This window comes from Dipodomys ordii, unplaced genomic scaffold (assembly GCF_000151885.1).
Source record: "Dipodomys ordii isolate 6190 unplaced genomic scaffold, Dord_2.0 Scaffold188, whole genome shotgun sequence".
NCBI classification, from domain to species: domain Eukaryota; kingdom Metazoa; phylum Chordata; class Mammalia; order Rodentia; family Heteromyidae; genus Dipodomys; species Dipodomys ordii.
In genome coordinates this window covers 106,447-121,420 of record NW_012267404.1, presented here as the reverse complement: position 1 = coordinate 121,420, position 14,974 = coordinate 106,447, and the positions used below count along the sequence as shown (strand labels likewise).

At 39.1% G+C, this 14,974-nt stretch overlaps 1 protein-coding gene and 1 pseudogene across 2 annotated transcripts in view; one reads left to right on the top strand and one right to left on the bottom strand.

Moving 5' to 3' along the window:
• The window catches only part of Htr7 (5-hydroxytryptamine (serotonin) receptor 7, adenylate cyclase-coupled), an 83,936-nt gene that overhangs the window by 18,296 nt on the left and 50,666 nt on the right, over window positions 1-14,974 (top strand). The window lies entirely within an intron of this gene.
• LOC105999368 lies at window positions 509-1,592 on the bottom strand (annotated as a pseudogene).

The window sequence follows — 14,974 nt, the reverse complement described above, 5'->3', positions numbered from 1 at the left end:
AAAGAGAGATCCCTTAAATAGTATGTAGGGACCTTCTTTATCTCTTCTCACTAATTTTAATTTGAAGTCTATTTTATCTGATATTAGGATTGCAACTCCTGCCTGTTTATGGGGGCCATTTGCTTGGTAGATTTTTGTTCCAGCCTTTCACTTTCAAAATATGTTTGTTTTTACGGGCAAGATGTGACTCCTGAAGGCAGCAGATAGAAGGATCTTGCTTTTTAATCCAACTAGACAGTCTATGTCCCCTAATTGGAAAGTTCAGTCCGTTAACCTTAAGAGATAGGACTGAGAGGTATTTGGGAGTTTCTGCCAAGTTATCCACCTTCTTGGGGGCTGCGAAAACTGGGTTCTTCCTATGGTTCTTGGCTTCTCAGTTTGGGTGCGGTTTCTTGGCCTTTATTGTGGTCTTGTTGGTTTTCTATGTGTAGGACATTTTTAAGTATATTTTGTAGGGCTGGTTTGGTGGAAATATATTGTTGCAGTTTTTCTTTGCTATGGAAGGGTTTTATTTGCTCTGGGTCTGCTGGGCCAACTTGGTGGACCCATGATCAAATCTAGCAATATAGTTCTTCATATGTGCAATCTGGTCTTGCTCCCAGTGAAACTTCTTCATCTGGTTTTCCTCCAGCTCCAGCCGTGTCTTCACATACTGATCATAATTACCCCTATAATACTCGAGTTTCTTGTTGTGCATATGGATGATATTGGTGCAGACACCATTCAGGAAATCCTGAGAGTGTGACACGAGGACCAGGATATGTTTAAAAGTCTTTAGTTCTTCTTCCAACCATACACAAGCATCTAGGTCCAAATGGTTGGTGGGTTTGTCCAGAAGCAGCATGAATGGCCGGATGAAGAGGGCTCTGGCTAAGGCAACCCTCATCCTCCAGCTCCCATTGAAGTCTTTTACCTTCTTGTGCTGCATAGCAGCTGTGAAACCAAGTCCATGCCAAATCCATAAGGCCCTCATCTCTGCCTTGTTGGTATCCAGCTCCTCCAGGCACTCGTATAGTTCCATGAGCTTCTCACACTCCGCGTCCTTGTGAGCCAGCCGCTCAGTCTCCCTCTCCAGCATGGCATGCTCTGTGTCCACTTCCATCACACACTGCAAAGGGGTCTTGTCCCTAGGGGGCATCTCACAGGTCAGATGGTAGATGTCGATGTGCTCAGGGATGGCCACTTCATGCTTCCCGATTGCAGACAGCAGCATGGACTTCCCGATTCCATTTAAGCCAAAGAGGCCATAATAACGGCCAAAATTTAGTTCCAGTTTGGTGTTGCTGAGCAGCTCCTGACCATGGAAGGTGAGTGAGAGGCTGATGATGTGGACGTCGGTACTATTGGGGTGAAAAGCCAGGATGCCAGTGACAGCTCGAGCAGTAGCTTTCTTCATCTCAAAGTCCTCTAGCTCGTTGGTCAGCAAATCCACTTCTGTGGTGTCTCTGCCATTGGCCTCCTTCTTCTCTTCTGCCACCTGTAGTTCTGTGATGGCTTCTCTGTTTTCTTCATGCCCCTTTTTGGGCCACTGTCGAGCTTTGGCAGCTTCCTTTTTTTTTAGCTGCCTTCTTCTTGGCCAGCTCGGAGGGCATGGTATTGAGCTACAGGGGTAGGTTACTGTTCCTGCATGCAGTACGGCCACGCCACTTGGCCTCTGTCGCAACAGAGCTGCTTTATTTTTATTTTTTAAATACATTTTTTTTCGTAAAAATACTGTACAGAGGAGTTATAGTTACATGAGCAAGGTAATGAGTACATTTCCTATCAAGCATTGTTACCTTCTCTTTTGTTTCTCTCCTACCATCCCTTCCTTCCCTCCTCCACAACTCCACAACTCCACTCCCCCCCCCCACAAACTCTAAAGTTCATTTTTCAACATAGTGTCTTGTACATCTCATTGTTAGAATAGGTCAACCTGTATCCCTGTTTAAGCATTTTGTTTTTTCCCTTCCCCTCCCCAAATTAGAGAAGTGTATATACAAGATGCAGGGTAATGACATCAAATACAGTGAAAATAGGGGTTATACCATGGAGGAGGAACATACAAAGAAGCAAAAAAAATCACAAGGTACAATATAAATACATTAGAAACAATAGCAAGAAAGAAAAAACCACTTGTGTCCCTATCTTGGGGTTCATTTTGCTTAACATCATCTTATCTAGTCATATGTACATAGCTTTTGACCTTTTTGCCCCATTTGTTAGGGAATGGAAAGACTTGGAAAAAAAACTATATTAAGTGAAGTAAGCCAGGCCCAAAGAAATATAGGTACCATGGTTTCCCTTACTTGCAATAACTAGTATATGTGTGGGACATGCAGAATCAAATTTGACTGGGATTGGAATGCTCCGGCTTTGATTGCTTCCGGCTTTGATTGCTTAAAACTTTTTCAGTTTTTTTGGTCCCAACTTTGTAAATCCTGCCAAGCATGTCTCCTGCCTTTTAGAGGGGATGCTGATGTTAATAATATTTGTTATGATGATATTCATGTAACTCCATGGTCTTATATGTAAAACCCTTGAGGTCAAGATGTGTTTCAGAATTTAGAACTTTTTGGATTTTAGAAATGTGATTGTGTTGTACATATACATGATATAGCACCTGTAATGGTTAACTTTATGTGCTAAATTGATCTTATTAAGGGATGTTCACCTTGCTAGCAGTTTTTTCTGGGTACATCTATGAAGGTGTTTCTAGAAGAGACTGGCATTTGAACAGATGGCATTTCTGTTCTCATTCAGTGTGGGCAAGCACCATCCAATCAGTCCCAATAGAATACCCAGACTTTATTGTCTGTCTCTTCTAGACCATCCTTCTTTTCCTATCTTGGGATACTTAAACTCTGCATTTATTGTCTTTTGAACTCTGGGATGTGTACCAGTAACCGCTGGGAACCCAGTCCTTTGGCCTTGGCAAAGAGTTATACCACTGGCTTCCTTGATATCTCCTTTCCTCTTTTCTTTATTGGATCTGTCTGTGATGAATTCTGTCTAATACAGATAAGGGAGTTGTTCTAGAGGAACATAATTTTAAAGGTGAGTGTCTTCAGTCAGTTTTAGGGGTTCTGGAATTAGTTTTCTAACCTCTATATTAGACTAAAAATACTTATTTCCAGCCCCATAGCGAATGCCCCCCATCAGACACTAGTGCCTTGATCTTGAACCCTTCCACTTTAGAATTCTGAGAAACAAATTTTTATGGTTTATTATACATTATTCATGATGAGGCATTTTATTATAATAAAAGAAACATCTCTACTAGGTCTGAGGCACAAAATGGGGAAGACATGGGTTCTCCCTGGAGTCTCCAGATTGATTGATGTTAGCAGGGATACTCGTATCAGACTCTGACATTGTGTTTAGCAACTAAGTTTATGGTAATTTGTTATAATAGTAATAGGAAACAAATCGAACTTGTTTAAGGAAAAGGTTTGATTTCAGAGCTCTTTGGGTTTCAGATTTATGGATGAGAATTGTGGATCTGTGTTTTATTTTAAACATGGATTAGTTCCTGTGCTAAATTCATTTAGTCCTTGAAATAGTGTGTGTGAAAGAATTTTTATTATCTTCTTTTTCACAGATGAGAAATTCAGACAGGTTAACAAATATTGCTCAGGTCATAGATTTAATAAAGGGCAATCGTAGACTTAAAGCTAAATCTGACTTTTACTTTCAGGTTGGTGTTCTTATTCTCAGACTGACTTCAAGCACTTACTGTTTTTCCGATTTGAAACTTGTGTCTGACCAGTAACTAAGGATGGTCCCTAGCACTGGAGATAAGGATGTACAAGTTAAAGATGAATACCTCCCAGGTGCTACATAGTCAACAAACCCAAGTTCCCCTTCCTTTCCCTCCCCTCTCCTTCCTTCCTTACTTTTTTGAGGTGCTAGAAGTTGAACCCATGGCCTTGTGCATAGTTGCTGATTGCTCTGTCATTGAACTATAGTCATGAACAGTCACTAAACTTCTTGAGATATAGGACATTCATCTATACAAGAGATAATACTAAGCCTTCTTCATACGTTTGTGATAGCTAAATAGGATAGCATGTGGAAAATCGTTCACTACATGCTTTTGTCTATACTGGATGCTGATAAACGCGAACCATTAACAATTTTAGTATTATTACTGCATTATTGTACTATTCTATTTAGTAAGGAATCTATTTCTTTACACAGAGGAGGTGAATCCCTGCAAGAAAAACATGAACATATCTTATAAGTTGAATCTTATCTGGGGTAGAATGTGTAGGATAAACTCCATGCTCTGTCATCAGGGTTCCTTTCTCTTTGTTTCAGTGGCTGTTGTAAGGGTTGGATATTCAGGATACTTGTATCCCAGGTTTTTGGCATATGTTTGTGTAGGGGCAGTAGAAAGGAGAGAATCTGTTTGATCATCTGGGTGCCAGCTCTTGTGTGGATCTGGGCTAGTTCTCATTCAGGTATAGTATATTAATTAGCTTGGGTGAGAGTTAAGTTAAGGTCATTATGAAAGATCTGATCCACTACTTCATATCTTTAAGGTTCAGTTGTATAATGAGCTCTAATACATAGATCATGCTCATGCTGGAGTGTGTGTGTGTGTGTGTGTGTGTGTGTGTGTGTGTGTGTGTGTGTATGTGACAGAGAGAGAGAGAAAGAGAGAGAGAGAGAGTGAGGGAGGAGAGGGAGAGAGAGAGGCAGAGTAAGGGTGGTGGTACCTGGTTGTATGTGGCAGAGGGAAGGCTAGGAGAAAGCAAAAGGGATTTATTTGTGGGCATGAGTGAGGTAAGATAGTGGGAAAACAGGCAACTTCTTATTATTTGTCTATTAGATAATTCCAGGGTTACGGATACAAAGGTGAATAAAGACACAACCTCATCTTCAAGTTTTCAGAACGTTACCTAGTTAAGGGTAAATTAGGATTCTTTTATTCATATATCAGAAAATTTGGAGCTTTAAAATACTCATTTAGAGATATTACTTTGCAGATAATTGCTGTATGATGTGACCTTTCTTGAAGGCGTTATGAGTCATTTAGCTTCTGGTTCCAAACAATTGGGATGCTTTAGCTCTTCCATCAATAAAAACTAGTATTTTGTAGTCTGTTTTCAAGCAGCCTTTCTGAGCCTGAAGGATTCTTAAGGACTGCTACAAAAGGATGGCCTCTAAGCCAGACATCAAGCATTCACTTTTCTGACGTGTGTTGAAGTTATGGATGCCAATCTTAGGCTGAGCAGCTGTGGGCCTTTGGGGAACATCTCTAGCACTTCTATTTGGAGAGTGTTATTATTGCCCATTTAGCCATTTGCATTATCATTTTCATCATGGCCTCTGTTGTGATTCAAATTCCTGAGCATTCTATATTTCTGAGCACTCTGCTCATATTTCCCACTCTTTGAAACAGAGGCAGCTGGATAGTTCTTTCATCTGGAACATTAGGCAGAACTATCTACCTAAAAGAGGGTATCAATATTTATGGTGAATCATGGGGAGATTTAAAGGGCAGGCCCCTAATCCAGCCATAAGCAATCTGGTTCAGCTTCCTGAATACTGCAGAATTTTGTTTTAAGACATTTATATGTTTGGCTTAAATGTCTCTTCCAGTCTCAAGAGAAGTCTTTCAGAATTCTTCCTGCTGATGAATGGATTGCCAAGTGGTTTCATAGTTAAGAGTTTTATTGATACTGCAGGCCTCTTACCATTCTGACTTTCTTTCTAGGTCACAAGGATGAAAGTCTTGTATCCACTTCTCAACATATTAATATTACCTTTTCTTGTTATGGGAATTACATGGGATTAATTGATTTAATACTTAAGCATTTATTGATTCTCTAATCTGTGTTAGTTACTCTTCCATATCTTAGAGGAAGCAAAGATGGTACTTGCTTTTTTGGATTTTGTATTTTAGTAAGAAAACAGGTGATAAGAAGATAATTTGAAAACACATAAATTCATTAGTACAAAATGCTACACAGAATTAAAACAGAGTGGGTGGGTGATGATGAAAATCTTTCTGAGGGGGTAACATATAACTTGAGATGTAATAACATGAAGGGCCTGTGTGTGTTAAGATGTGGAGGAAGAACCTTCTAGGCAAAGGCAAGCGGCTGGTGTGAAGACCATGGGTCACTGTGATTGGAGTGGAGAAATCCAAGGAAATCTAGAGAGAGATGAGATTAGAAAAGGAGTCACAAATTATATTGGCATGAAGGTCAGGTCAAGAGTTTACATTTTATTCTAAGTGCAATAGAGCCACTGATGGGTGAAGCCTATGGTAGCATCATCAGGTTTATCACTGTGCTTTCTTTGTAGATAATGAAATGCAGAGGGGTTAAGAAGGAAACATTCAAGACTCATTAGAAGGCTTCTGCAATAGTCAAGGCAGATTAGACTAGGTTGGGAGTAATGAAGATGGAGATAGTTGGAGGCGTTTGATCTGTCTAGGAGAATTGGTAGGACATGTTAACATATTGGATGTGGTGCTTGTGATTCTGATGTTTTTGGCTGAAGCAGTTCAGTAGAGGGTTATACTGTGACTGAGATGCACGAGGAGTAGAAATAGTAGTAATAATGAATTGTGATTTAAATGATAACACTTGGTATCATTAGACATCTGAATATGGGAATCTAGAATTTTAAAGAGAAGTTAAGGTTAAAGGTATGAATTTGGGTGTCATTGTGAATGATACACAAAGCAATGGTATGGGAAAGAATAGATGGGAAAGGCCTTGGGAGATAAATGTTTAGGAGTTAAGAGAAGAGGAAGAGACTGCAAAGTTTTAAAGGAGCTGGTGAGTGGCACATGAATGCCTAGAGACCATGGAAATTCAGGGTGAAATGCTTTGACAAAAATGGGATGTTAACAAAACGATCAGTTAGATGTCACTGATGATTTTGTGAAGAGCATTTTTAGTGAAGCAGGAAGACAGAAACCCAGGTGGAATAAGGTGAGAAAAATGAGAGGGAAAAAAGAGACAAGAACTAGAATCAACTCTCCCAAGAAAGTTTGTTGATAGGAACTCATGTCTCTGATTCTACTCTTTTTTTTTTTTGGCTGTGGGACCAGAACTCTGGGCCTGGGTGCTGTCCCTCAGCTCTTCAGCTCAAGGCTAGCACTCTACCACTTGAGCCACAGTGTCAACTTTCAAAACTTTCTGCTTATGTGGTGCTGAGGAATCGAACCCAGGGACTTAGGCATGCAAGGCAAGCACTCTACCACTGAGCCACCTTCCCAGTCCCCCCCCCCATTCTACTCTTAACCATTCTTTATGAACCTGCCCTCTATGGATCTTGTCAAGATGTTTCTTCTATCTATAATGCTATTCCTCTGTCTATCCACTTTCTAAACATTCTTTGAGTTTCAGTACATGTGTCATGGTCTGCGTTAGTGCCCCTCCTAGGTCATCCTGTAGTATCCTGAGCTTCCTTCTTTTTGATCACTAAAATAAATTGTAATTGTTTCTACTTTTTTGTCTTCCCTTCCATCACTAAATGCTACTGCTCTTGTGGGCTCTAAGCATTTTATTCATCTCTCTTTTCTCTCCTAGCTGCTATTGATATATGAAAGCTACTTAATAAATATTTGTTGGAGTCGTTTAAGGATACAGGTGGACCTGTTGCAACAATGAGAAGTACAAGTTGTCATGTTGAAAACGAGCTTTACAACGTTGGGGGGGGGGAGAAGGGGAGGAGGATTAGGTGGGGGGGTGGGGAGGCTGGGAAGGGATGTGAAGGGTAAACAAAGGAGGAGGCTGCAATGCTTGATAAGAAATGTACGCATTATCCTGCCCATGTAATTGTAACCCCTCTGTACAGTATGTTCACAAAAAAATAAAATAAAATAAAATGAAAAAAAATATTTGTTGGGTGAGAAAATGATTGAAGAAAGGAATGAATGTGATAAATAAGCAAAAAGCAATTGAGTGGGTCTTAGGGTATGAAATATGTGGGCCAGGGGAAAAGAAACAAAGACATGGAAGGCCTGTAATTAATGATTTGTTTTCTTCCTCTTTAAGTGGAGAGCTCATCATAGTTGCTAGAAGCAGTTGTTCTGTGACTTTGAAAGCACAGTTCTGCTTCACATAATTTATGAAGACATTGCTGATTTAATTCCCAGGATGCTGAGTCATTAAGATCTTCTTGTAAGGGCGATCAGTGTAACGGGTTTTACCTACATAGCTCATTACATGAACATCCCAGAAGGCTTATTGGGTTAGCTTTCAAGCCCCAAAGGCAACACAGCTAAACAGTGGAATAGCAAGATGGGATCCAATACTTCAAATATATCTAGACAATACTGGAAATTATACAATGAACTCTAATCTTACCACCAGAATCTTACACAGTGCACACATTCCATTACTGAGGTGGAGGCATTTTGATATTTTCACACTGGTTCCTGTCTTGATTCCTTTTCCAGGTACTATTTTCTAGCCTAGCAAATTACTAGGAGACTTTCATTACATTTTCTTCAAATATGACTTGTATGAAATCTTGTGATAATACTGTAAAAATGGTCCCAAATTCTTTTCATTTCTTTACATACAGTGCTTTGAAGTGTGACTTTTCTGCTCTTCCCTTATGAACATTGGGCTTTGCAGCCTTTTTGGACAGGTGGGATTTTGGAAAACATGATTTGAGAAGAGACTTCAAAAATTAGGTACATTGAAGTTTGCCTTCTTTTGCTGCTTTTAGGTATCCCATGACTGCTACCTATCTTTGGAAAAATCCCAGTGTGGATAATGAAAGACCCATGGCCTATTTCATTAGCTGCCAGTTGCCAGTCAGGTGAATGAAGTTATCATAAATGATTCAGACACTAGGAGATCTATCATCTGACCACAAATGCACAAGAAAATCCAGCTGAGATGAATTGCACCTGCCTGGACCATACAGCTTACATGATTTGCTGAATAGCAATCTGAACAAATGGCTGTAGTTTAGCCATAGAGGTAACTGGTAACTGATGAAAGTCATGAAACTCACTATTGTCTCTCCTGAAATTATGTTCTACTGATTTGTTCAGATTATAGCACAATGTCCTCCAGGTTCTCAGGATGAAGTTTGCTTCTCCTGGATAATCTAAGGGTAAGAACAGTGTCTGGAGGGAGAAAAGGATTTGTCCACTAAGGTGTAGCAGGCAACAAAATGCACTCTGGGAATGTAGATGGCCCAAATGAATGTGTGCAGCTCAATTTTGATGTCTGAATCTTGGATTCTGTGTCACAAACAGCCCCTTTTTGAGAATTTTTGAGAATTTCACATTCTCCTTTGAAGTTATAGCACCTCTTGCTCATGCCTGTAATATCTTTGTGTATCTATAGTTCATGGCAAAGTCCCCCAAAGTTTTTAAGAAGTCGTATTACGCAGTCATAGAAGACACCAGCCAAAATAAAGTCTTCTGACAAGAGTCCAAGTTTCCTTTTTTGAAATTTTGCTTTTCAAATGGATATGATGATTGATTTTTTTATCCTATTTAGATTTCATTCCCAATACAAAAGATTCATATCTTCAAAATGAAGATTGTTTCCACTAAAAGCTATTAACTTGATGTTATCTAAGGTGATAAGTCTTTGAGCAAATTTATTTAATGGGTGGCTTCAGTGAAAATTGCTGATTAGTTTGCTGCATTTGGGGAAACCAAGAAGACATGTCAAAGAAGTTCCCAGAGACAGAATGAAAGAAAAGGAAGGTACCTCAGGCAAAAACCATTAACAGACTTCTAAGACTTGTTAAATAGTGCCCAGTGAGGAATTAATAATAAGCAGTGCAATTTACTAGGCAAACTGTGTACTGTATGCTGAATATCTTGTTGAAACTGAACAGTAGCCTTTAGTTGGTTCTGTTATTTTTATTTTCCAAATGCAAATTTAATCCAGGGAAACCTGGAACCAGGAATCAAACCTGGATGTGGCTAACTTCAGAGCTGGTGTCTTAATCCCTAAGATTCACAGAGAAGGGAATGGAAAACCTTATTCATTCAGGCAAGTCACATGATGTCCTTTGTAAAGATGAAAATCAAGTAACAAGTATCTAGTCATGGAGGGGCATGAAGGCCTCACTTCTCACTTATCTCTCTTTGATCGAAACATTCTTGAGAGTTAGAGGCTAGCGTATGACTTTGGTGTGTCTGTGGGCACATAGCTATTTTTAGTTGTCCAGAAGTTCCAGGCTTGCTTGCTAGAGATAAAGTAGTTTCATACAACTACCAGGACAGGACTCTTCTTAGTTCACATCTTCATTTGCACTTGTCTCCAAGCAAATGCTTCTTGGAAACCTGACATGTTCTCTGGCTTCTGGTTGGATGAAGCCAGTGGAGAAGCCCAGAGGATATCAGGATGAGAGAAAGGTGAGTAACTCCAGCTGATATCTCATTGGGGTGCCTTGCACTCACCATGCCTCTTGACTGAGGGTCCTTTCAAGGTGGCCACCACTACATGACTCCTTCCTTCTGGGCTCTGCACTAGTGCCTTCCCTTCTCCCTCAGGACTGAGATAGCAATTGTTCCTTTTTGTTTGTTTCTCTCTACTCTGGCCCATTCCTTTGTACTCAGTCTCCTTGAATTATCATAATTTGAGTATGTAGGCAATTTCTAGGTATAACTCTGTGTGATGGAGAATTTTAGAGATTGTATAGTCTACCCTTCACATTCAATAAAGAGAAACGAGGAGAGAGATAAAGAGAAAGGGGAGGGGGGAAAAGAGAGTGAGGGAAGGAGACAAAGAAAGGGAGAGAGAGCCAGCCTGTTTGCAGCAATTGCTGAGTGGCAGAAGAGACCTGAGAAAGCATACAGCTGCCTTCATGTATAGAGATCCCCCTGCATACCCCAGTGAGTGAAGGCAGTGGATGGCTCATTAGTTGGGGTGAATCACTTCTTTATTGTTTTTGTTGGTGAAGATCTCCACAGGACCAAAGCTTCCCATAATGATTTTTATCCAGGTCATAGCTCAGCTGTGCTTAGGTGATTTTGGAGCTGACTTTTTCTTTGTATGTATTGGTTACAAATTTAAAAGCTGCACAGGCAGATGATTTGTTTATGAATGTAATTAATGCCTTGAGGTTTTGTTCTTGAAGAAATTCAAGGTATTAATCAGTTTAGTCATACTCACAAACCAAAGTGGCAGCAAATCAGTATCTTACTGCCAAGAAAAGACCATCATTGCACTGTTTATTGGTAGTGTTCAAGTTTGGGTTACTGAAACCAGCTGTTGGCACTAGCACAAGATAAACAGCCAATAAATATTTGGTGAATGAGGGAGTGAATGAATATTCATGTTTTGATACATTAGAAATAGTAGTTTAAAAGTAGTAGTGTACACACTGTAGAAAGTAGTGTTTACTTCTTTGATAATCAGCATTCCCAGTTGGAATGTTGAAAATTAATGTCATTAACCAGAACTTAGTTGATAGGTTGATTTTGTTTTCTTTTTAATTTATTCTTCTATACTTGTGATAAGGTAAGAGAGTGCTGCATGTAAAATCTGAGGGCCCTTCCATTGTTAGTTCTGATTCAGAGATTTCCTTATTAAGTTACTCTTTGTGAGCTTCAGTTTCTACAATGTAAAGCCAGTTGATATTATTCTCACAGGATTTTACAAAGAAAAAGTATAAAAATGTACAGGCTGCCTTGCTCATAGGTTTATTACACATGGTTTGGACCAAAAGCAATCACTAAATAATGAATATAATATAAATGTAATAGAGTGCAAATATAATTTATAACACATAATAATAAATATAACAATATATACAATATAATGTAAATTAACATAAAATAAGAAAAATTCCAAAATCTCCAATCCAAAATTTAAAAAATGTTATTATAGAGGTGATGTACAGAGGAGTTACAGTTACATAAATCAGATAAAGAGAACATTTCTTTTTGGACAGTGTCATCCCTTCCCTCCCTCTCTCCCAGTGTTTCCCTCCCATTTCCACCTACAAGTTGTATGATTCACTTTCAACATAGTATCTAGTGAACAAATATGGAGATGCTTTCAGTTAGTCCTGGAGTCTTGCCAACTGTGTTTAAACAAGTTGTATGATCTTCTGATTGTTTCTTTGCACTTAATTTTGTGAAAATACGCCTCACTAAGAGAAAATGATGTCTAAAAAGCAAAGGGAAAGTTGCGGTAATTTTCCTAAGTCAAAAGGAGCACATAATGTGATTACGTGAGAAATTTTAGATTTGTTGAAAGGCAGCATAGCTTTAGCAGAAACAGGGTGCTGCTATGAGAAAAGTGAACTGAGTAACTCTAGTATTTGAGATAACATGAGGTTGAGTTTTTGGTAAACAATATTAATGTGTACAACGGTAATTGTTGTGACAGTAATGTAGACTACTCCATCCAGTTTCATATCGTGGGCGCTCAGAACCATTGTTTGCTCAGAATAGGTAAAGTATAGGTTCAGAGCACTGAACTCTATGCCTCTTGAGCACTCATGTATTTTTTTTTTTTGTTAATGGTTGTCTTCATAGAACCATACAGCCACAGATACCAAGGGTCTATCCATGCAAAAGAGGTTTTTTGTTTTGTTTTGTTTTGTATGGGTCAGGTGTGAAGAACTAATAGTTTATGCCAAAGTGTTGGGGTATTACAAATGGCCTATGAATTGACACTCAGGGGAACTTAAGTTCTGTGCTCAGCTGCTTAAAACTCAGTATCAAGCTCACTTGTTCTTAGGAGTTTGAAGAGATAACTCAAGAAAATGATCAGAGACCACATTTCTCTTAGCAGCCCTGCGGATCTTGTGGTTAGGATCTCTGGTATCCCCTAGACCTTGGCACCAAGCAGTAGTACTGGTATGAATTCATGTTGAACCACTCCCCTGACAAAACTTCTTATCCTCACACATCTTTCTGTGTGTTCATGTACTTCCTGTCCCTTCCTTACCAACAACAAAAAAGTAAAATAAAACCCCAAATGCATCATTTTCTTAAACCAACAAGGGATAACCCTAAAAAGTCTTTTTTTTCTTGGTAATATTTCATTATGCACAACTTATTTCCCTTCAGTCTGACCCCACTTACTCATCAGACCAATGGAGAGCCTAACTGTACACAGCCTAAGGGCTGTTTCATCCCAAACTGCAAAAACAAAAAAAGACTTATTCTCAGGCAAACACTACACTCTCTCAGAATGCAGAAGCAACTTGAAAGGATTTCTCTTGTTTCCAAATAGCAGACTTTCCTTCTGATAAATATAGATGTGGTTATGATTAATAAAGTGCAAATTCACTTGAGAACATTTAAGCTGTCACAGAGGCTTTTTGCCATTCTGTATTTTTTCAATCAACTGATACAGAAAGCATAATTATTATTAAGTGTAGGTTTGAAAATGTTTTGACATTGAAAAGGGGTCCTCTTTTATTTTTTTCTTTTTAAGAATGGGAATCTGGATAAGCCTTTTAGCTTGTGGGATTATTTCTTGAACTCCATCCCTCAGCAGAGCTAGCATAAAGCTAGCTAGCTGGTGTCAGTATAAATGGGGTTCTAAATGGCCTGCAGTCTAGGATGGTGTTTTGGCTTTTGTGTCAGGTTTAAGCCTTGAGGATGATGCTTAACAAAGAGTAGTGTCATACAGAAAGTGAGCTCAGGAACCAAGAAACCAAATATCAAGACTAAACCTTCACAAGGGAGTTTGAGTTCTAATACTAATAAATTACCAACAAATCGATGCATGTTTAGAAGTCAAGAGAGTTGGAATGCTCTGTTGAAACAGAATTTCCCAAAACTGGCCTGTTGACCTGGATCTTCACCCTAGACATCTTTGCTTGCCATAATGGATCAAGAGGCAGCTTAGTGATAAGGGGGAAGGGAATGTTCTGGGGAGGAGTAAGTGAAGATTTAATATATCAATCTTATTTTTTATGTTTTTTCATAGCTTCATTTGCAAATAACTTATGTATCATAAAAGTTACTACATACAATTAGAATATGGTATGTAGACTAATGATTCCGAGTGGATTTGTAAACTGGGATCTATCATCCAGGCTAGTTACGGAACATTTCCAGTTCACCCTGAAGTTCCCAGTGCCAGTTCTTCACTCATTCCTTTCCTCTAGTCAATGCAACCATTCATCTGCTTTTTGTTTTTATAGGGTTATCTTTTTTTGCCGGTCCTGAGGCTTGACTGGGCACTCTCTAGGCACTGTCACTGAACTTCTTTAGCCCCAGGCTAGTGCTCTGCCACTTGAGCTACGGTGCAACCTCTGGCTTTTTCTGATTTATTGGAGGTAAGAGTCTCATGGACTTTCCTGCCCAGGCTGGCTTTGAACCACAGTCCTCAGATCTCCACCTCTTGAGTTGCTAGGATTACAGATGTGACCCACAGGTGCCCGGATTGGAAATTTTATATAAATAAAATAATATATAATAATTCATTAAGACATTTTTCATCTGTAATAATCTTTCTGAGGCTCATCAGTATTGTAGCATCATCAGTAGTCCATTGTCCCCCTTATTTTTTTTTAATTTTTTATTTTTTTTTAAAGTTGCCCTTAAGTGCAGTTTCTTTTTTTTATTATGAAAATACCATACAGAGGGCTTACAATTACATGAGCAAGGTAATGAGTACATTTCTTATCAAGCATTGTTGCCTCCTCCTTTGTTTCCCCTTTCCATCTCTTCTCCTCCCCCCGCCCCAAGCCAAAGTTGTAAAGTTCATTTTTCAACATAATGACCTGTACATCTCATTGTTGCAATGGGTCCTCCTGTATCCCTATTTGTTTTTTCCCTTCCCCTCCACAAAGTATAGCAACATCAAATACAGTGAAAACATGGGTTATACCATGGGGGAGGGACATACAAAGCAACAAAGAAATCATTTTTTAAATATGTTAGAAACAATCGAAAAAAAGAAAAAACATTTGAGTCCTTATCTTGGGGTTCATTTCACCTAACATCAACTATCTGACCATTCCTGCTTGTCTCAGACATATACTAGTTATTGCAAAATGGGAAACCATGTGACCTATGTTTCTTTGGGCCTGG